General features: G+C 43.9%; 1 protein-coding gene across 5 annotated transcripts in view; it reads right to left on the bottom strand.

Moving 5' to 3' along the window:
* The window catches only part of LOC110537533 (angiomotin), a 50,881-nt gene that overhangs the window by 35,990 nt on the left and 1,660 nt on the right, over window positions 1–13,231 (bottom strand). Inside the window, exon 1 of one of the 5 annotated variants that reach the window (XM_036937488.2) lies at window positions 8,222–8,613. The exons of 2 other annotated variants lie outside the window; for them this stretch is intronic. The gene's annotated coding sequence lies outside the window, so the exon portion shown is untranslated. Of the gene's footprint in view, window positions 1–8,221; window positions 8,614–13,231 lie in introns of those variants that run through there. 2 more of the 5 variants (XM_090192400.1, XM_036937489.2) reach the window with 2 other exon arrangements.

The following is a 13,231-nucleotide window of genomic DNA, read 5'->3' as shown; positions in this document are numbered from 1 at the left end:
AAAACCCTTTTGCAATTATGTTAGCACAGCTGAAAATGTTGTGCTGATTGAAAGAAGCAATAAAACCATCCTTCTTTAGTCTAGTTGAGTATCTGGAGCATCAGCATTTGTGGGTTTGATTACAGGCTCAAAACGGCCAGAAACAAAGACCTTTCTTCTGAAACTCATTAGTCTATTCTTGTACTGAGAAATGAAGGCTATTCCATGCCAGAAATTGAAGATCTCGTACAACGCTGTGGACTACTCCCTTCACAGAACAGCGCTAACTGGCTCTAACCAGAATAGATAGAGGAGTGGGAGGCCCCGGTTCACAACTGTGCAAGAGGACAAGTACATTAGTGTCTAGTTTGAGAAAGATGCCTCACACATGAAACTGGCAGCTTCATTAAATAGTACCCGCAAAACACCAGTCTCAACATCAACAGTAAAAGTCAGATATATGCTGTTCTCAGCCTCTCCAGCTTCATGAGGAACAGCTGCCAGTCCAACCCTAATCCGCCAGCTCTCCTCAGCAGATATGGAATATCTACAGGCATACAGAGGCCCATTATCAGCAACCATTACTTGTGTGTTCCAATGGCGCGCTGTCTTAGCTAATCCAAGTTTAGCATTTTAAACGGCTAATTGATAATTGCAAAGATCCAAAATGGCGTAGCAGTCAGGTGTCTTTGTCCTCGTCGTGTCCTGTGTATATCTTTTTTCTTCGCATAGATTTTAAAAATATTTTTCTTACCTCAAATTCGACAATCTCCTGCAATCCGGCTCACCCAATGTGGTATGGATCTGCTATTTTCTTTGTTTTGAACCGGAAACTCCAACAGAAGCTAGCCAACTAACTAGCTACTAGCTAGTAGTCAGCTAGCCAATGCTAGCGGTCATCAGCTAACCTTTAGCCCGGACAACTCTTGCCAGGCTGCACAGTGCGACTCAAACCAGAGCACATTGGACTTATTTTTTTCCATATCTCCGAATTCCTACCGCAAGCTCTGAACCATTTCACCTGGATCATCGCAGCCAATTGGCCTGGACCCTTTACCACACGGAGCCCTGCTGATCCATCACGACTGGACTACTGACGAAACAGCACAAGGGGGCTACAACTGACTTCTTCAGTCGCAATGTCCCTTTAGGGCTCTTCTGCTAGCTTACTAGCCTCGGCCCGCTAGTTGTCTGAATTGTCGCGTCTCCAGCCCGCCGAGCTACTCACTGGACCCCTATGATCACTCGGCTACGCATGCCTCTCCCTAATGTCAATATGCCTTGTCCATTGCTGTTTTGGTTAGTGATTATTGCCTTATTTCACTGTAGAGCCTCTAGCCCTGCTCAATACTCCTTAGCTAACCCTTTAGTTCCACCTCCCACACATGCGGCGACCTCACCTGGTTTAAATTATGTTTCTAGAGACAATAGCTCTCTCATCGTCACTTAATGCATAGGTTTACCTCCACTGTATTCACATCCTACCATACCTTTGTCCGTACATTATGCCTTGAATCTATTCTACCATGCCCAGAAACCTGTTCCTTTTACACTCAGTTCTGAACGTACTAGACGACCAGTTCTTATAGCCTTTAGGCATACCCTTATCCTACTCCTCCTCTGTTCATCTGGAGATGTAGAGGTTAATCCAGGCCCTGCAGTGCCTAGCTCCACTCCCATTTTTCCATTTCCATCCCTAACTATAACATTTTCCGACAAGATAGAACTGCCAAAGGGGGCGGAGTTGCAGTCTACTGCAGAGAAAGCCTTCGGTCTTACTATCCAGGTCTGTGCCCAAACAATTTGAGCTTCTACTTTTAAAAATCCACCTTTCCAGAAACAAGTCTCTCACCGTTGCCGCTTGCTATAGACCACCTTCTGCCCCCAGCTGTGCCCTGGACACCATATGTGAATTGATTGCCCCCCATCTATCTTCAGAGCTCATGCTGTTAGGTGACATAAACTGGGACATGCTTAACACCCCGGCCATCCTACAATCTAAGCTAGATGCCCTCAATCTCACACAAATTATCAATGACCTTACCAGGTACAAACCCAAATCTGTAAACACAGGCACCCTCATAGATATCATCCTAACCAACATGCCCTGACCTCTGCTATCTTCAATCAGGATCTCAGCGAGCACTGCCACATTGCCTGTGTCCGTAATGGGTCTGCGGTCAAACGACCACCCCTCATCACTGTCAAACTGTTGCTAAAGCACTTCAGCGAGCAGGCCTTTCTCATCGACCTGGCCAGGGTATCCTGGAAGGATATTGACTTCCGTCAGTAGAGGATGCCTGGTTATTCTTTAAAAGTGCTTTCCACGCCATCTTAAATAAGCATGCCCCATTCAAAAAAAAATTTAGAACCAGGAACAGATATAGCCCTTGGTTCACTCCAGACCTGACTGCCCTTGACCAGAACAAAAACATAATGTAGCGTACTGCATTAGCATCGAATAGCCCCCGCGATATGCAACATTTCAGGGAAGTTAGGAACCAATATTTTACTTTATTTATTTTTACCTTTATTTAACTAGGCAAGTCAGTTAAGAACAAATTGTTATTTTCAATGACGGCCTAGAAACAGCGGGTTAACTGCCTTGTTCAGGAGCAGAGCGAGAGATTTTTTACCTAGTCAGCTCAGGGATTCGATCTTGCAACCTTTCGGTTCCTAGTCCAATATACACAGGCAGTTAGAAAAGCAAAGGCTAGCTTTTTCAAACAGAAAATTGCATCCTGAAGCACAAACTCCAAAAAGATCTGGGACACTAAAGTCCATGGAGAATAAGAGCACCTCCTCCCAGCTGCCCACTGCACTGAGGCTAGGAAACACTGTCACCACCGATAAATCCACGATAACTGAAAATGTCAATAAGCATTTTTCTAAGGCTGGCCATGCTTTCCACCTGGCTACCCCAGTCAACAGCCCTGCACCCCCCCACAGCAACTTGCCCAAGCCTCCCCATCTCTCCTTCACCCAAATCCAGATAGCTGGATGTTCTGAAAGAGCTGCAAAATCTGGACCCCTACAAATCAGCCGGGCTAGACAATCTGGACCCGCTCTTTCTAAAATGATCAACTGAAATTGTTGCAACCCCTATTACTAGCCTGTTCAACCTCTCTTTCGTATTGTCTGAGATACTCAAAGATTGGAAAGCTGCCGTGGTCATCCCCCTCTTCAAAGGGGGAGACACTCTAAACCCAAACTGCTACAGACCTATATCTATCCTACCCTGCCTTTCTAAGGTATTCAAAAGCCAAGTTAACAAAGAGAACACCGACCATTTCGAATCCCACCGTACCTTCTCCGCTATGCAGTCTGGTTTCCGAGCTGGTCATGGGTGCACCTCAGCCACGCTCATTGTCCTAAATGATATCATAACCGCCATCAATAAGAGACAATACTGTGCAGCTGTATTCATCGACCTGGCCAAGGCTTTCTAGTCTGTCAATCACCACATTCTTATCGGCAGACTCGACAGCCTTGGTTTCTCAAATGACTACCTCGCCTGGTTCACCAAGTACTTCTCAGACAGAGTTCAGTGTGTCAAATCGGAGAGCCTGTTGTCCGGACCTCTCTATGTCTCTATGGGGGTGCCACAGGGTTCAATTCTCGGGCCAACTCTTTTCTCTGTATACATCAATGATGTCGCTCTTGCTGCTGTTGATTCTCTGATCCACCTCTACGCAGACGACATCATTCTGTAAACTTCTGGCCCTTCTTTGGACACTGTGTTAACTAACCTCCAGATGAGCTTCAATGCAAAACATCTCTCCTTCCGTGGCCTCCAACCTCTCTTAAATGCAAGTAAAACTAAATGCATGCTCTTCAACCGATCGCTGCCCACACCTGCCCGCCTGTCCAGCATCACTACTCTGGACGGTTCTGACTTAGAATATGCGGACAACTACAAATACCTAGGTGTCTGGTTAGACTATAAAAACTCTCCTTCCAGACCCACATTAAGCATCTCCAAACCAAAATTAAATCTAGAGTCGGCTTCCTATTTCACAAACAAAGCATCCTTCACTCGTACTGCCAAACATACCCTCGTAAAACTGACTATCCTACCAATCCTTGACTTCGGCGATGTCATTTACAATATAGCCTCCAACACTCCATTCAGCAAACTGGATGTAGCCTATTACAGTGCCATCTGTTTTGTCACAAAAGCCCCATATACAACCCACCCTTGTGACCTGTATGCGGTCGTTGGCTGGCCCTCGCCTCATATTCGTCGCCAAACCAACTGACTCCATGACCAACTGGTCATCTATAAGTCTTTGCTAGGTAAAGCCCCGCCTTATCTCAGCTCACTGGTCACCATAGCAGCATCCACCCGTAACATGCCCTCCAGCAGGTATATTTCAATGGTCACCCCCAAAGCCAATTTCTCCTTTGGCCGCCTTTCCTTCCAGTTCTCCACTGCCAATGACAGGAATGAACTGCAAAATTCACTGAAGCTGGAGACTCAGATCTCCCTCACTAACTTTAAGCACCAGCTGTCAGAGCAGCTCACAGATCACTGCACCTGTACATAGATCATCCAACTACCTCATCCCCATACTGTTATTTATTTTGCTCCTTTGCACCCCAGTATATCTACTTGCACACTCATCTTCTGCACATCTATCACTCCAGTGTTTAATTGTTATTTTTTCATTATTTCACCTCTATGGCCTATTTACTGCCCTTATTCTACCTCATTTGCACACACTGTCTATATATTTTTTCTATTGACTGTATGTTTGTTTATTCCATGTGTAACTCTGTTTTTTTGTGTCACACTGCTTTGCTTCATCTTGGCCAGGTTGCAGGTGTGAATGAGAACTTGTTCTCAACAAGCCTACCTGGTTAAATCAAGGTGAAATAAAAAAAATAAAAACAGTGAAGTGGCGACTCCAGGATGCTGGCCTCCTAGGCAGAGTTGCAAAGAAAAAACATCTCAGACTGGCCAATAAAAAGAAAAGATTAGGCAAAAGAACAGACACTGGACAGAGGAACTCCTACCTTGAAGGCCAGCATCCCAGAGTCGCCTCTTCACTGTTGACGTTGAGACTGGTGTTTCGCGGGTACTATTTAATGAAGCTGCCAGTTGAGGACTTCTGAGGCATCTTTCTCAAACTAGACACTCTAATGTATTACTCCTCTTGTGCAGGTGTGCACCGGGGCCCCCCGCTCTTTCTATTCTGGTTAGAGCCAGTTTGCCCTGTTCTGTGAAGGGAGTAGTGCACAGCGTTGTACGAGATCTTCCATTTTTTGGCAATTTCTCGCATGGAATAGCTTGACAAGTTTCAGAAGAAAGGTCTTTGTTTCTGGCCATTTTGAGCCTGTAATCGAACCCACAAATGCTGATGCTCCAGATCCTCAACTAGAAAACCAGCCGTTTCCAGCTACAATAGTCATTTACAACATTAACAATGTCTACAATCTATTTGTGATCAAAGTTGATGTTATTTTAATGGACAAAAAAAGTGCTTTTCTTTTAAAAACAAGGACATTTCTAAGTGACCCCAAACTTTTGAACGGTAGTGTATATGCTGAAACAAAATGACATTTTACTACATTCTTTAGGTCAACATTTCAATCTGGGGACCACAAGGGATGCGCATAGTTTTTTTTAAACTTCATTACACAGCTGATTCAAATAATCCAAGCTTTATAATTTGAATCAGTTGTGTAGTGGTGCTAGGGCAACCCCCCCCCCCCCCCCCCCCAAGTCCACCCCTTGGGGTCCCCAGGACCGAGTTTGGGAAACACTGCTATAGGTCCTTGGCCGAGTCAGCAGTCAGATCAAACAACTCACAAAGGGCCTGGAAAAAAACGAGAACTTGACTAGTGGAGAGTTGCAGTAGAATCCAAAAGCAGCTGGGCAAAGAGGGGTCATGGTTCTAGGTTGACTCAGAATGGACAGCTCTGTAAAAAATGTATAACAATACTGAGTTGAGCGGCACACACCACTTGTTACACAAAACATTTGAAATAGCATGTTATTAAGCTATTTGGTCAAGCTTATAAACAGGAGTCACTCAATAAATGGAGGCATGAGGACCACATAATGGAACCCAAGCCAAAAGCACACAATTTTTGTCCCTGATGACTTGTTAACTCCTTCCCTGTGTCTGCATGGATGACAGGGTGTGTCAATCAGTGCATATGTTGTTTCTGCACTTCCATGTGCCATCATTATGCAGTTTTAAATATTCATAAGTTTGATCAAGTTGTAATAGGTTTACATTTAAATGGGTCATTTCATACTTCAAAACATGTTCACAAAAATGATCAGATTACATGAATCATAATGGCCTGTGCATTGTTACACAATTAAACCCTCACGTTATTATTGACATGTTAATCATTTTTACTGATAATAGTCTTTACAGTACGAGTATAATAACTTTGCCTTTTATTCAACTGGTAACATTGCCCAGCCCCTCAACGGTGCAACACAATACAGAGAGGGATTGAACTGACCGTAGTCAGACACGGAATGCATATTAATAAATAGTAGGTAAGGATGAACAACAAATTACTTGGCTAGCTAGCAAGCAAGCTTACATGGAGCAAAAAATAGCTAGCTGATTTTCTAACGTTTTTAATCAGAGAGTTATAATTTCTTAACTCCACACCAGTTGGGAAAGAGTGATTAGTCCTGCCAAAGCATCAATTGCCCTGTTTAGTCCCTGAAAAGAAAATGGATTGAAAAATATCATTTGCAACATCACCAATTCAGGATTTCAAAACTGAGCGGTTCTTTACAACTGACACATTCCTGAATTAACAACTAAGTTTAACTTTGGTTGTTCGGCTAAACAGCTGATAAGATCGAAGTGTGCAACTGCAGTCCGCAATTCAGGGCGTGTCCGAAAGCTGCGGGCAAAGGACACTGTCTACCGGTCGCCACCGCCTTCCCGGGGTGCTAGCTTGCGAGTTAGTGACACTATGTGCTAGCTTGCTAGGGTGAAGGACACCGTCGACCGTTCATCCCTGCCTCCCGCTAGCACAGCAGGTGGGAGGCTGGGGCAACACAGTGTGCCGCCCCCACATCCCGTGTAGCGGAGTCCTCCTTAGGACTAGCTGGCTAAGCTAGAACAGTGTCATTCACTCCCGCCTGCCGAACACCTGCCCTCACCGTCGTTAATATGTGGGAAAAGGACATGGTCTACCAGTGTAAAGCTATTCCCCCACCCCTTCTTCTGTGAGATTTATCAGCGGCTGGCATCCAACATTATTCTGCATTACCGCCACCTACTGTACTGGAGCACCCCCGCTTGTCCTAAAAACATTTACCAAGTGTAAAGAGGGGTTCCTGCAAATGCAGGAATGCCCCGATTTGTGGTCCGCAATTGCACCCTTCTCATGAGTTACCTGTTAGCTTTCAGTAACGTTAGTGTCCAAAGCACACACTCGGCGTTGCATGCCCCAATGGTCGAATTTAACATTCATATGAAAGTCAGTTTCTAAACATTAACATAATTTGTTTAGTAAATAAACGTTATACTCACATTTCATGAAGTAATTTTCTCTTAGAAAGCATTCTAAGGACACAGACGTGATCTGTCGGCACTCCGTGCATCAAGTAACAAAGATTATCCCAATTATTGGAGATAGCCGACTCATATGAAGTAACATTTGTGGATTGTAATACATCGACATGCAGAAAAAAAAACTCAATTATGTAAACAGAACACAGATCCACAAGCACCTTTTGAATGCGCAAATGAGCATTCCACAGCTGTAAATGTTAGGGATTTCTGAACATTGGCTCACAAATTGTTCTACATTTGTTCAAATTGTAGCTTTATCTGTTAGACATGTTGAACATATTTACAGATCATAGATATATGGTTTAATTTGTAATATTTTTACGGATTATGTTTTTTATGAAATATTTTAATACATTCACAGGTCATGGTTTATTTTTGAGTTATAGAATTAAGAAAAACAAATGTCACTCATACACAAGTAATGAAGCCAGAGAAAGAAAGAGGAAACATGGCCAACCCTTTCAGTGCCAGTACATAGGTGAGTCCAAACATGAGCATCATTGAACACTGTTCCACTGTAATATCACTGTTATGCCACCGAAGTGTCTACAAACGTATCTTGGACTACTGTTTTGTTCTATTTCATAAACTACACAAATCTACTTCTGGTAGAGTAACCAACCAATAGCATATATCATACACTTTTACAAGTTATGGCAAACAATATTCCGTTATGTAGTCGTGTTTACCTTTCAATTCAACTTCACGTAGAAACGACTGCTGCTCCGTTCTCGACGTCCCTGCTCGGCTATTTCCATAGATTTGATACAGATCGGATACGGTGCAAAATTCCTCAAACAATTCTAAAAATTCTGATATGACTAATCCATGTTACTTCACGAGTTTCCTTCGAATAGCAGGCTGTTTGCTCTTTTCCACATAATAAAGCGTATGCTTCTGTTCCCATTTCATATTTAATCTGAAGAAAAAGTTTAAGAATATTTTTTCCACTTGACTGCGCTATGAAGGGAATGCATAAAGGAACAGCCCCGAACCGCAAAGTCGCAGTAGCAGTGTATGCATCTGAGAGCCGACATGCGCAACCCCCAACCCCTTCCTACCAAAGAAGTCAAAACTTTTCATGGAGAAAATCCCTCCTTCTCCAGTCTGCTATCGGAAGTAAGCCAATTTTGCTGACGTTTCGGTTGGCTTTTGGAACCGTCACTCAGGCAAGAAAAAAAAAGAAAGAAAAAAAATACAAAAGCCTTTTGTATGTTAGGAGATCAATTCCTTGGACCTGTCCAAAGCACCTACACGACCGAACTTGGTTAAACCTTATCGATATGAAAATGGTTACAACAGTAAAAGACGTATCTGTAAAAGTATCTAGGCTATATGAGCAGTTTACCGACTTTAAAAACGCACATAGACCTGTCCTGGTATTATTGTTCTCGGTCTTTTATGAACTCCCGGGTAGGCCTATATATTCATATGGCTACAGTTCATGCAAATAGTCTACTGGGAGAGGAAAGTGATTTGCACCATGGAATCCCAATTTGATTCAAACTGTTTTAATACAGAGTTGACTTCTGGGTCCTGATAAGTGCACTTTGGGGAAAAATGCAAACTCATTTTCAATGCAATACAGCTTTTCAGTCACAATTCAATTATTGCCCCTGATGTTGCTGTCACATCAGACCAAATTAATTGCAGTTACCAACACTCAACTGTAGCCTAGGCTATTAATACGCATAGCCTAAATTACTTAAAATCTCAAGCGTTTTAATAATGTTAATAAAATATTCAGTCAAGTGTGTATTATCTGGGAAGTAGTCTATGATGCATCATCACCTTTGTGTACACTACAAGTGAACCGAGGAAGAACACATGATTAGACAGAAACATGGAGGAATGTGCACATCCCAGACAAATTAACTGCAAAAACATCACTGACAAGACTCATTACATCATTCAACAAAGGACAAAACACACCTCATTCATCATGTGATAAGTAGGCCAAGGTAGTGTTTTTTCCCCCATTTAACAATATTCTCCTACCCACAATAGTATGAATGTTTTGACAAAAATCCCACTCCCTGAATTTAAATGGGTTTCCCATTCAAGCTCACCAAAGGATGGCAGACCTTTACTATTCCTTGTGTGCTTTCAATATGAATAATATATCATTAAAACCTCAATGTTTTTTTTTTGGATGGGGGGGGGGGGTGATTTGTCTGAAAATATAGAATGTAGGCTATAACTTAACTCACCTAACACTGAATCACTGATTTCCAAGAGATCCATGCCAGTTATTGCATTTTCTGTGAGAGAAAAAAGATGTCTATCAATGTGTCACAAATTGTTGGAGGACAATGCTGAACACAGCACTGTGTGATCTCCTGTAGACTACATTATTACCCAAATGTAAGCTAGAGAGCAGGGATGATAGGCCCAGTCCTGGCCATTCTGCCACCCTCAGTCAAACAAAACAATTTGCTGCCCCCTGCAAAAATTGAATTGTCCTGTAAGCAGAATGACGTTGAAAAGACGTCTAAAAAACATTTCAGGCGTTGAAGTTATGTTAAATTTAGGTTCTTAATGAAAGGTCAAAATATGTCTTTTCCAGAAGGTTAAAATAGGCATTTACGGACGTTGAAAAATAAGCATTTAAACAGACATCGAAATCAGGTTCATTTTCTGTTCTCAAAAGAAAGCTGAAAATACATAAACTCAGCAAAAAAAAGAAACTTCCCTTTTTCAGGACCCTGTCTTTCAAAGATAATTTGTAAAAATCCAATTAACTTCACAGATCTTCATTGTACAGGGTTTAAACACTGTTTCCCATGCTTGTTCAATGAACCATAAACAATTAATGAACATGAGTCTGTGAAACAGTCATTAAGACACTGACAGCTTACAAATGGTAGGCAATTAAGGTCACAGTTATGAAGACTTAGGACACTAAAGAGGCCTTTCTACTGACTCTGAAAAACACCAAAAGAAAGATGCCCAGACTCCCTGATCATCCACGTGAACGCATCTTAGGCATGCTGCAAGGAGGCATGAGGACTGCAGATGTGGCCAGGGCAATAAATTGCAATGTCCGTACTGTGAGACGCCTAAGACAGTGCTACAGGGAGACAGGATGGACAGCTGATCATCCTCGCAGTGGAAGACCACATGTAACAACACCTGCACAGGATCGGTACATCCGAACATCACACTTGCAGGAAAGGTACAGGATGGCAACAACAACTGCCCGAGTTACACCAGGAACACTCAATCCCTCCATCAGTGCTCAGACTGTACACAAACGGCTGAGAGGGCTTGTAGGCCTGTTGTAAGGCAGGTCCTCACCAGACATTACTGGCAACAACATCGCCTATGGGCACAAACCCACCGTCGCTGGACCAGACAGGACTGGCAAAAAGTGCTCTTCCCTGACGAGTCGCGGTTTTGTCTCGCCAGGGGTGATGGTCGGATTCACATTTATCGTCGAAGGAATGAGCGTTACACCGAGGCCTGTACTCTGGAGCATGATCGATTTGCAGGTGGAGGGTCCGTCATGGTCTGGGGGCGATCATCGAACTGAGCTTGTTGTCATTGCAGGCAATCTCAACGCTGTGCGTTACAGGGAAGACATCCTCCTCCCTCATGTGGTACCCTTCCTGCAGGCTCATCCTGACATGACCCTCCAGCATGACAATGCCACCACCTGGCAACTGTTCATTCTGTGCATGATTTCCTGCAAGACAGGAATGTCAGTGTTCTGTCATGACCACCGTAGAGCCCGGATCTCAATCCCATTGAGCACGTCTGGGACCTGTTGGTTCGGATGGTGAGGGCTAGGGCCATTCCCCCAATAAATGTCCGGGAACTTGCAGGTGCCTTGGTGGAAGACTGGAGTAACATCTCACAGCAAGAATGGGCAAATCTGGTGCTGTCCATGAGGAGGAGATGCACTGCAGCACTTAATGCACCTGGTGGCCACCAGATGCTGACTGTTATTTTTGATCCCCCTTTGTTCAGGGACACATTATTCCATTACTGTTAATCACTTGTCTGTGGAACTTGTTCAGTTATTGTCTCAGTTGTTTAATTTTTTTTTTATTTTTTATTATTTTACCCCTTTTTCTCCCCAATTTCTTTGTATCCAAATGTTTTTAGTAGTTACCATCTTGTCTCATCGCTACAACTCCCGTACGGGCTCGGGAGAGATGAAGGTTGAAAGTCATGCGTCCTCCGATACACAACCCAACCAAGCCACACTGCTTCTTAACACAGCGCGCATCCAACCCGGAAGCCAGCCTCACCAATGTGTCGGAGGAAACACCGTGCACCTGGCAACCTTGGTTAGCGTGCACTGCACTCGGCCCGCCACAGGAGTCGCTGGTACACGATGAGACAAGGATATCCCTACCGGCCAATCCCTCCCTAACCCGGACGACGCTAGGCCAATTGTGCGTCGCCCCACGGACCTCCCGGTCGCGGCCGATTACGACAGAGCCTGGGCGCGAACCCAGGGTCTCCGGTGGCAGTACAGCGCCCTTAACCACTGCGCTACCTGGGAGGTCAGTTGTTGAATCTTATGTTCATACAAATATTTACACATGTTGAGTTTGCTGAAAATAAACACAGTTGATAGTGAGGACGTTTATTTTTTTGCTGAGTTTATTTTCCGAACATTGAAATCGGTTTCCTTTTCAGTTCTGAATGAAAGTTGCAAATATGTAATTTATAGACATCCGTTTGGACTAAAGCAAAGCCGGTTCAGACCGGATCAAACATAGAGAATGTCGCTAGTCACATTATTATTTCCAAAAACAATGGCAATTTCGCAAAACCAGTGGCATTTGGGCTTTTTAGCACTGATGCCGCCCTAAGCAGTGCCCAGTTTTTTTTTACCACTTTTTCTCCCCAATTCCGTGGTATCCAAGTGGTAGTTACAGTCTTGTTACAGTTACTCCTGTACGGACTCGGGAGTGGTGAAGGTCGAGAGCCGTGCATCCTCCGATACACAACCCAAACAAGCCGGAATGCCTCTTGACACAATGCCCACTTAACTCAGAAGCCAGCCGCACCAACGTGTCAGAGGAAACACAGTACACCTGGCAACTGCTGGACCAATTGTGCGCCGCCCCATGGGTCTCACAGTCTTGGCCCGGCTGGACTCAAACCCAGAATCTCTAGAGGCACAGCGATGCAGTGCCTTAGTCCACCGCACCTCTCAGGAGGCGAGCAGCGCCCACTTCGTCAAAGGCAGGGGCGCAACATATTTTGCGTGTCCATTCCTCTCCATGGTGCTGTTGGAGAAGCGCATCGCCGTGGCTCTCATCCAACGTTCCGTAAAAAATCCCAACATAAATCCTGGAGCAGATATAGCTCACAGTGAATTCAGAAAGTATTCAGGCCACTTGACTTTTCCAACATTGTTATATTGCAGCCTTATTCTAAAATTGATTAAATAGTCGTCGTCCCCCCCCCCTCAGCAATCTACACATTTTTGCAAATGTATTTAAAAATAAAAACAGAAAATCACATTTACATAAGTATTCAGACCTTTTACTCAGTACTTTGTTGATGCCCCTTTGGCAGTGATTACAGCATCAATTATTTTGGGGTATGACACCACAAGCAATCCAACATACCTGGATTTTGGGAGATTCTCATTCTCATTCTCTGCAGATCCTCTCCAGACATGTTCGATTGGGTTCAAGTCCGGGCTCTGGCTGGGCCACCCAAGGACATTCAGAGACTTG

The sequence above is a fragment of the Oncorhynchus mykiss genome, chromosome 12 (genome assembly GCF_057628025.1).
Source record: "Oncorhynchus mykiss isolate SJ-2025 chromosome 12, ASM5762802v1, whole genome shotgun sequence".
NCBI classification, from domain to species: domain Eukaryota; kingdom Metazoa; phylum Chordata; class Actinopteri; order Salmoniformes; family Salmonidae; genus Oncorhynchus; species Oncorhynchus mykiss.
The sequence above is the reverse complement of the archived record's forward strand: the minus strand, read 5'-3'. Positions and strand labels throughout refer to the sequence as shown.